Source organism: Euleptes europaea, chromosome 1 (assembly GCF_029931775.1).
Source record: "Euleptes europaea isolate rEulEur1 chromosome 1, rEulEur1.hap1, whole genome shotgun sequence".
NCBI classification, from domain to species: Eukaryota; Metazoa; Chordata; class Lepidosauria; order Squamata; family Sphaerodactylidae; genus Euleptes; species Euleptes europaea.
Genome location: NC_079312.1, coordinates 97,162,579 through 97,169,515, shown reverse-complemented (window position 1 = coordinate 97,169,515; position 6,937 = coordinate 97,162,579).

Here is a 6,937-nt window from a genome sequence, read left to right as displayed (position 1 = left end):
CTAAAGCGGCCATTTTCTCCAGGTGAACAGATCTCTGTTGCCTGGAGTTCAATTGTAATAGCGGGAGACCCTAGCCCTCACTGTCATTGTCACATTGAACTGAAGCAGTTCTCTACTTAATCACCTTAAGCTACACTTAAGTATTTTGCAGAATATGAGGCGGAGCCAAGAAATTGTCTTCTCCGTCCTATTCTGTGCGCTTGCAAAACCAACACGAACTGTGCAAAATGTGAAAGTTGTTGTTTTTGAATCGATATCGGTGCAACCCAGGCTCCCATGAAAGAAATTGGCATAATGTCATTTCCTTAGAAAATTTAAATTCTCCCTTTTATTGCTGCTGCTTAACTTTTGTCTCCTCTGTAGAATAGCATGCCTTTCTAAATTATGAGGAATTTCTACACCACCTCTTCTAATGCTAAGTACTTGGAGGAGGTGGGGATGCCTATTAGATTCACTAATTTTCACAGTTTTCAGTAGCCACTTATTTTAAATATCCATACAGTAGCAGGGTTGCATTCAAATAGATGCAGGTTTTTCCCCATTTCCATGGAGGGAAAGTCTATGCCTTTTAACATTCTGTCTGTCAGGAGCGAAAGGCATTAACCTTTATACAACGATCAATACTGCATTCCCTTCAAGTGGATTAACTTCTTTCTTTTGACAACCCACAAAGATACTTGGTAATATAACAAGTTAGATGGGAGGGGGTGTTACCTGTTTCAAAACCTCTGCTGGGTTTTTTAAAAAAATAGGGATTACTGCACAGCCTGATTGACAACTTTCCTGCTTTAATTAAGCAAGCAGCTGGTAAACCAATTTCGTGGTCTCCAGAAATTACATTTGCTTGTTTGCAATTAAAAAGCCAACACATTACCAACAGGAAGGAGCTGTCTTTTTTTTTTAATGGGGGCGAGAGAGATTTGTTTGCTTTTACTAGTAGTGGCTGACTTTGGTTTTTTTTTTTTTAATTGTATATATTTATTGATTGGGAAATATTTTTAATCTTCCTTTTTATATTTATAATACTGGTTGGTTATGTAAATATATTTCACAGAGAAAGGGATACTTCGCCTGTGTTGCCAGATATTGATTTGTGTAGATTAGCCTCGCCATGATCACAATGGCCATGATCCACTGGGAACCCCTTTCTGCCCATTGGGATGAATGGGAGAGTGATAAACATGCTCTGGTGCCACTCCCATTCACTTCAATGGAGAGCTTTATAGGTTCCTGGTGGGTTATACACAGTATGTTGTATGTATATTCTTGCACAAACTTGAGGGAACCATGCAATGAGTAAGTGGAAAGGAAGAAGGAGAGTCTTCGCCAAAATACTGTTGAATGTATAAATCATTGTAATCTTCGAGGGATGATAAACCAGGTTCTGAGAATTCAAACAAGCTGGAAATCCAACGCTTGTGGACGTAAGCACAAATGGCAACCAGGTGCTTACCTATCAGCTTTACTGGGTCATATGTTCCTGTGAGCATGGAAGAGCATTGATGAAGCTATTGCAGATTTTAGGGGTTGGTTGTCCCCAACAGATCAACAAACTGGCGGATTGGCATGTGCCAAGACCCGCCCAGAACATTCCTGTATTTCATATACAATACCTTCCGATGAAACTGGGCCTCTTCTTTTTATTGTACATAGCTGACAACACTTAAATTTCTGTACGGATTTTTAAAAGTTAAATATATATATGTATGTATACGTCTCCTATCAGTGCCAATCTGATGCAAGTGCTAGATCCTATCAGTGCCAACCTGATCATATGCTAGAAAGACCACCAAGCATTCAAACGGCTGCTTGCAAATGTAGCAAAATGAAGCGCCTTCTAGTTTCCAGAGCCCTCCCCCACCCTCTTGTGTAGCAGTCAGGCAGCATGTTTCTCCGGCTCTTTGCCTGAGACCTAGCAACAAAGTTGTCAAGCTCCTTGCAGAGTATTGAAAGGATTCTGGGTTAGAGGAGCTCAAGAAGAGCCTGGTCAACCTGACACTGTTCCTTTAGATGGTCTTGGCTGCTGGGTTTTCAGAGGGCCTTTTGTTCACCAGCGCACTATTTCTTTTACCCTTTCCTCTCCTTCCCCCCCCCCACTCCCAGTCTGTCCTCTGCTTTTAAGGTACATGTACCCTGTTCCAAATTGCCTCTCTTGAGATAGAAAGGATTAGTCTAACACGGTCCGCAAATCTTTGAATTGCGCCAAAGTGTAATGAGGCGGGGGTGCTGAGGCTCACGCAAAGGGAAGGGAGCTTTCTTCCCCTGTTGTCCCAACGGGCCAGGCTGGGTTGTGTTTGGATCGGAAGTCATTAGGACGGATCAAAAAGTAATCTGGCCTGCTGAGGCGAAGAGCGAACTGGCCTTCACCCTTTTACCTTCCACCACACAAGCAGGAGAAAAAGAGACGAATTAAGGAATACATTTCTATTCCATCAACCAAGGAAAGACAGCAAATCTTCCACTTGTCTCCAAGAGGCTGCCTGGAGTATGAACCTCTGCAGTGCTGCAGCAAGGAATGGGGACAGGGTATAACGCAACACTTAGCTTTTTCACGTGTCTGACACTCTCATTGCTTTAGCAAAGTGAAATCTTTCTTTGCCCCTCCCTCCTGCACAATGTAAATGTCTCTTTCAGCAGTGGGCATGCTAGGTTTGTTTTTATTCCATTTTTACAACAACTGGTCGAGGTTCCCCTCTTCTTTTACATCTTCCTTCAGCTGGAAAATAAATTACCACAGAAGTTTTCCTTTGTATAGAATATTTATTTTGAAGCTCTATTTTAATAGTATTTATTTTAGAAGTCTACTATTGTAAGAGGTCTTCTGTTTGTGAAGAAAAACAAGTTAAACTGAATGTACTGATCTAGAAATTATATATAAAATATATATTGTTAAATATACACATCTCTTGTGGTTTCTTTTTTCATGTACACCTTGCAAAGCAGTGTTACTTGGGTACATGCAGTGGCAGGAGATATTTCTGCTGACTTAGTACATAATTAGGGTTGCCAACCTTCAGGTGTTGGCTGGAGATCTCATGCTTTTACAACCGATCTCCAGCTGATAGAGATCAGTTCACCTGGAGAAAATGGCCACTTTGGCAATTGGACTCTATGGCATTGAAGCCCCTCCCCAAACCCCACCCTCCTCAGGCTCTGCCTCAAAAATCTCCAGGAATTTCTCAACCCGGGGCTGGCAACCCTATCCATAATTCATAACTTCATAGAACATTTCTTCCTCAGGAGCATACCTGGGTTTGTGCTGTATTAGTAGTAGGCCTATAATCCAGTATCATGGTTTCCCAAAATGTGTATTATGGATCTATCCATCCATTTCAGCAATCGCCATTGGACTACTACTGCCATGGGACCAACGTCCCTCAAGATGGAGATGAAATAACACAGGGTACCAGCTTGTTTAGTAGCCAAGGTGGGGAAAAGAAAGGTGTTTGTGTTTGGAATAGTATGTCCTTTCTGAGAAGAGACACAATCATACATAGACAGCCCATTCCTCAGGTTGTGGGCCGAATGGGCTTAGGAGGCGCCATGACCCCTATGCTGGTGTTCGTGCCCCATGCTCCGTCTAAACTGGCACGGACTGCCACAGGAGTGCAGCCCACAAATGCCAGCTCAGCCTCCTGCCGGTGTCCTTGTGCCAGCGTCCCGGAAGGCATTCTGGGGGGGCAGAGCTGCCGGTAGGTAGCTTCCTAACCCCTTTCAGCCTGGGAACACCCCCCCCCCTAAGCAACGGCGGTGCTGTACCACCTTTTTGTTGGCGCAGAATCACTGTTTTCAATGGGGCTTTCCCCCCTCCCTTTTCCCATTTTTTCTTTTAAAAAAGCCCCCCTTTTCCTCTGCTGCAGTGATGAAACCTCTTTGGGGGTGCTGCAGCACAGCCATGGCCATGTCGTCCCTGTAGGGTTCCCAACCTCCAGGTTAAGGTAAGCCGGCAGCAGCTTTGTGACAAAGGCCAGGGGCCTCTGGGCATTTCGCCCCCCTCTTTCCCCACTTTCTCCCCCATCCCAAGCAGTGAAAAGTTTATTTTCCCCCTACTTTAATAAAACAATATCTCCACGGCCCGGGGTAGGTGCAATTTTCATAATTTATGGGTCTCAGAGACAGGAAGAGAGCCCTGAGTTTTATTGTGCTTTGCTCACTAAATGGCATTCCAATTGTCTACATATCATTCTTTCAGGCTCTGCTATCTGGCAAGCGTACAAGCCCTGCTGGAACCCACCTGTGCCTGCTGCCCTCAGGCGAGGGATAATTATAAATACATCTGTACGGGTTAAGCAGGAGACAAATGAAAAAATGTCATTAGAAGAAATTTCCTGTATTGTCACCTATATTAGCACTCAACAGCTACAGGCCTGGAAGACACCTTCCTTGGAATCTTCCTTACAACAAAAAGAAAAAAGTCTGCCTTCCCGAATTCCTGCCGGTGTCATGACTGTGTGAACACATGCAAATGCATTTTAACAGCCCACTTCCTCTTAGAACTGGGATGTCATTTATACACTACTTGAAATGGACCTCACTCAACCTATCTGCCAGTTTTGCTCTTCACCGCAAATCTTGTTTGTTTGTCCCTCCCACCCACTAGGCACGTTCTGGCTCTGGTCATTCCCAGGCCTTTTGAATAGCTGCTTCTCTATTGTGGGACATTCTCCCAGAGGCAGTTCAAAAGGTGTGAACACTGATGGCCTTTCATACAACCTATACGACCATCCCTAAGTGCCTTGTCATGATTTATTTATTTAATTCATTTGTGTGTGTGTGTGTATGTGTGTGTTAAGTGCCATCAAGTTGCTTCCAACTCATGGTGACCCTATGAATCAATGTCTTCCCAAACGTCCTGTCTTTAACATCCTTGCTCAGGTCTTGCAAATTGAGAGCCATGGCTTCCTTTATAGAATCAATCCATCTCTTGTTGGGTCTTCCTCTTTTCCTGCTGCCTTCAACTTTTCCTAGCATGATTGTCTCTTCCAGTGACTCATGTATTGTCATAATGTGACCAAAGTACGATAGCCTCAGTTTAGTCATTTTAGCTTCTAGGGTCAGTTCAGGCTTGATTTGATCTATAACCCACTGATTTGTTGTTTTTTGGCAGCCCACGGTATCCATAACACTCTCCTCCAACACCACATTTCAAAGAATATACTTTCTTCCTATCAGCTTTCTTCAGTGTCCAGCTTTCACACCCATACATAGTAATAGGGAATATGATGGCATGAATTAAGTTGATCTTGGTTGCCAGTGACACATCCTTGCACACACTTAAGAATCTTTTCTAGCTTCTTCATGGCTGCCCTTCCCAGTCTCAATCTCTTTCTGATTTCTTGGCTTCAGTCTCCCTTTGGGTTGATGATGGAGCCAAGGAATAGAAAGTCTTGAACAATTAAATTTCTTCAATGTCATCCTTAAAGTTGAGTACTTCTCCTGTAGTCATTACTTTTGTCTGCTTGATGTTCAGCTGTAGTCCTGCGTTGGCACTTTCTCTTTAAACTTTCAGCAGTAGTCATTTCAGGTTTTCGCTATTTTCTGCCAGTAATGTAGTATCATTGGCATATCTCAAATTGTTAATGTTCCTCCCCACAATTTTCACTTCACCTTCATCTAAATCTAATCCAGTTTTTTAAATTGTAATGTATTTATACAATGTCTTTATTTGTTTGTTTGTTTATTATTTACTTATTTAGATGATGAAGAAGAGTTGTTTTTTATATGCCAACTTTCTCTACCACTTAAGGGAGAATCAAACCGGCTTACAATCACCTTCCCTTCCTCTTCCCACAACTGACACCCTGTGAGGTAGGTGGGGCTGAGAGAGCTCTAAGAGAGCTGTGACTAGCCCAAGGTCACTCAGCTGGCTTCATGTGTAGGAGTGGGGAAACCAACCCGGTTCACCAAATTAGCATCCCCCACTCATGTGGAGGAGTGGGGAATAAAACCGGTTCTCCAGACTAGAGTCCACTGCTCCAAACCACCACTCTTAACCACTACACAACGCCAGGCTTAGAGTGGCTCACATTCATCAGCAATACAGTATATAAAAAACAATAAAACTCAATAAACTTCGAACATAAGATTAAAATTATCAACAACCTTTCCGCACCTATTATTTGCACACTGGTCCATAATGAGCCAGGGGACAGCACCCTGGACCTCCCTTAAATTCAGCAAAAGGACAAGGGGAGCAAGGAAGATCAGCTATAATAACACACCATTGCTGTCCTCAACCGTAGGCCTGGCGGAACATCTCAGTCATGCAGGTCCTGCAGAACTGTATCAAATCCCTCGGGGCCCTAGTCTCGCTGGAGAGTGTTCCACCAGGCCGGGGCCAGGGCAAAAAACACCCTGGCCCTAGTTGAGGACAGCTGGACACTCTTCGGGCCATGGACCACTAATAAGTTATTATTTCCAGAGCATAATGCTCTCTTGGGGGCATACCAGGAAAGATGGTCCTGTAGATACAATCGTCCCAGACAGTTAAAACTAGCACCTTGAACCTGATCCGGTATTCCACCTGGAGCCAGTGCAGTTGTCGGAGCAATGGCTGTATATGAGCTCTTAGCGGAGTCCCAGTAAGGACCCGCACTGCAGCATTTTGAACCAGCTGGAGTTTCTGGTCAAGGGGCGCCCTACGTAGAGTGAGTTACAGCAATTTAGCCTGGAGGTGACCATCGCATGGATCACTGTGGTGGGAGAGATAAAGCACCAGCTGCCTAGCCTGGCGGACATGATAAAAAGCCGCCCTAGATGTGACCTGAGCCTCCATTGATAAGGAGACATCAAGGATGACACCCAGGCTGGTGCAGGTGTCAGTTGCATGCCATCAACAGCCAGAAGCCGGCACCAACCTAGCCACAAGACTTCCATCTTTGACTGATTTAGTTTCAGCTGGCCCTGTTTCCACCACTTAGTCACAGCCTCCAAGCCC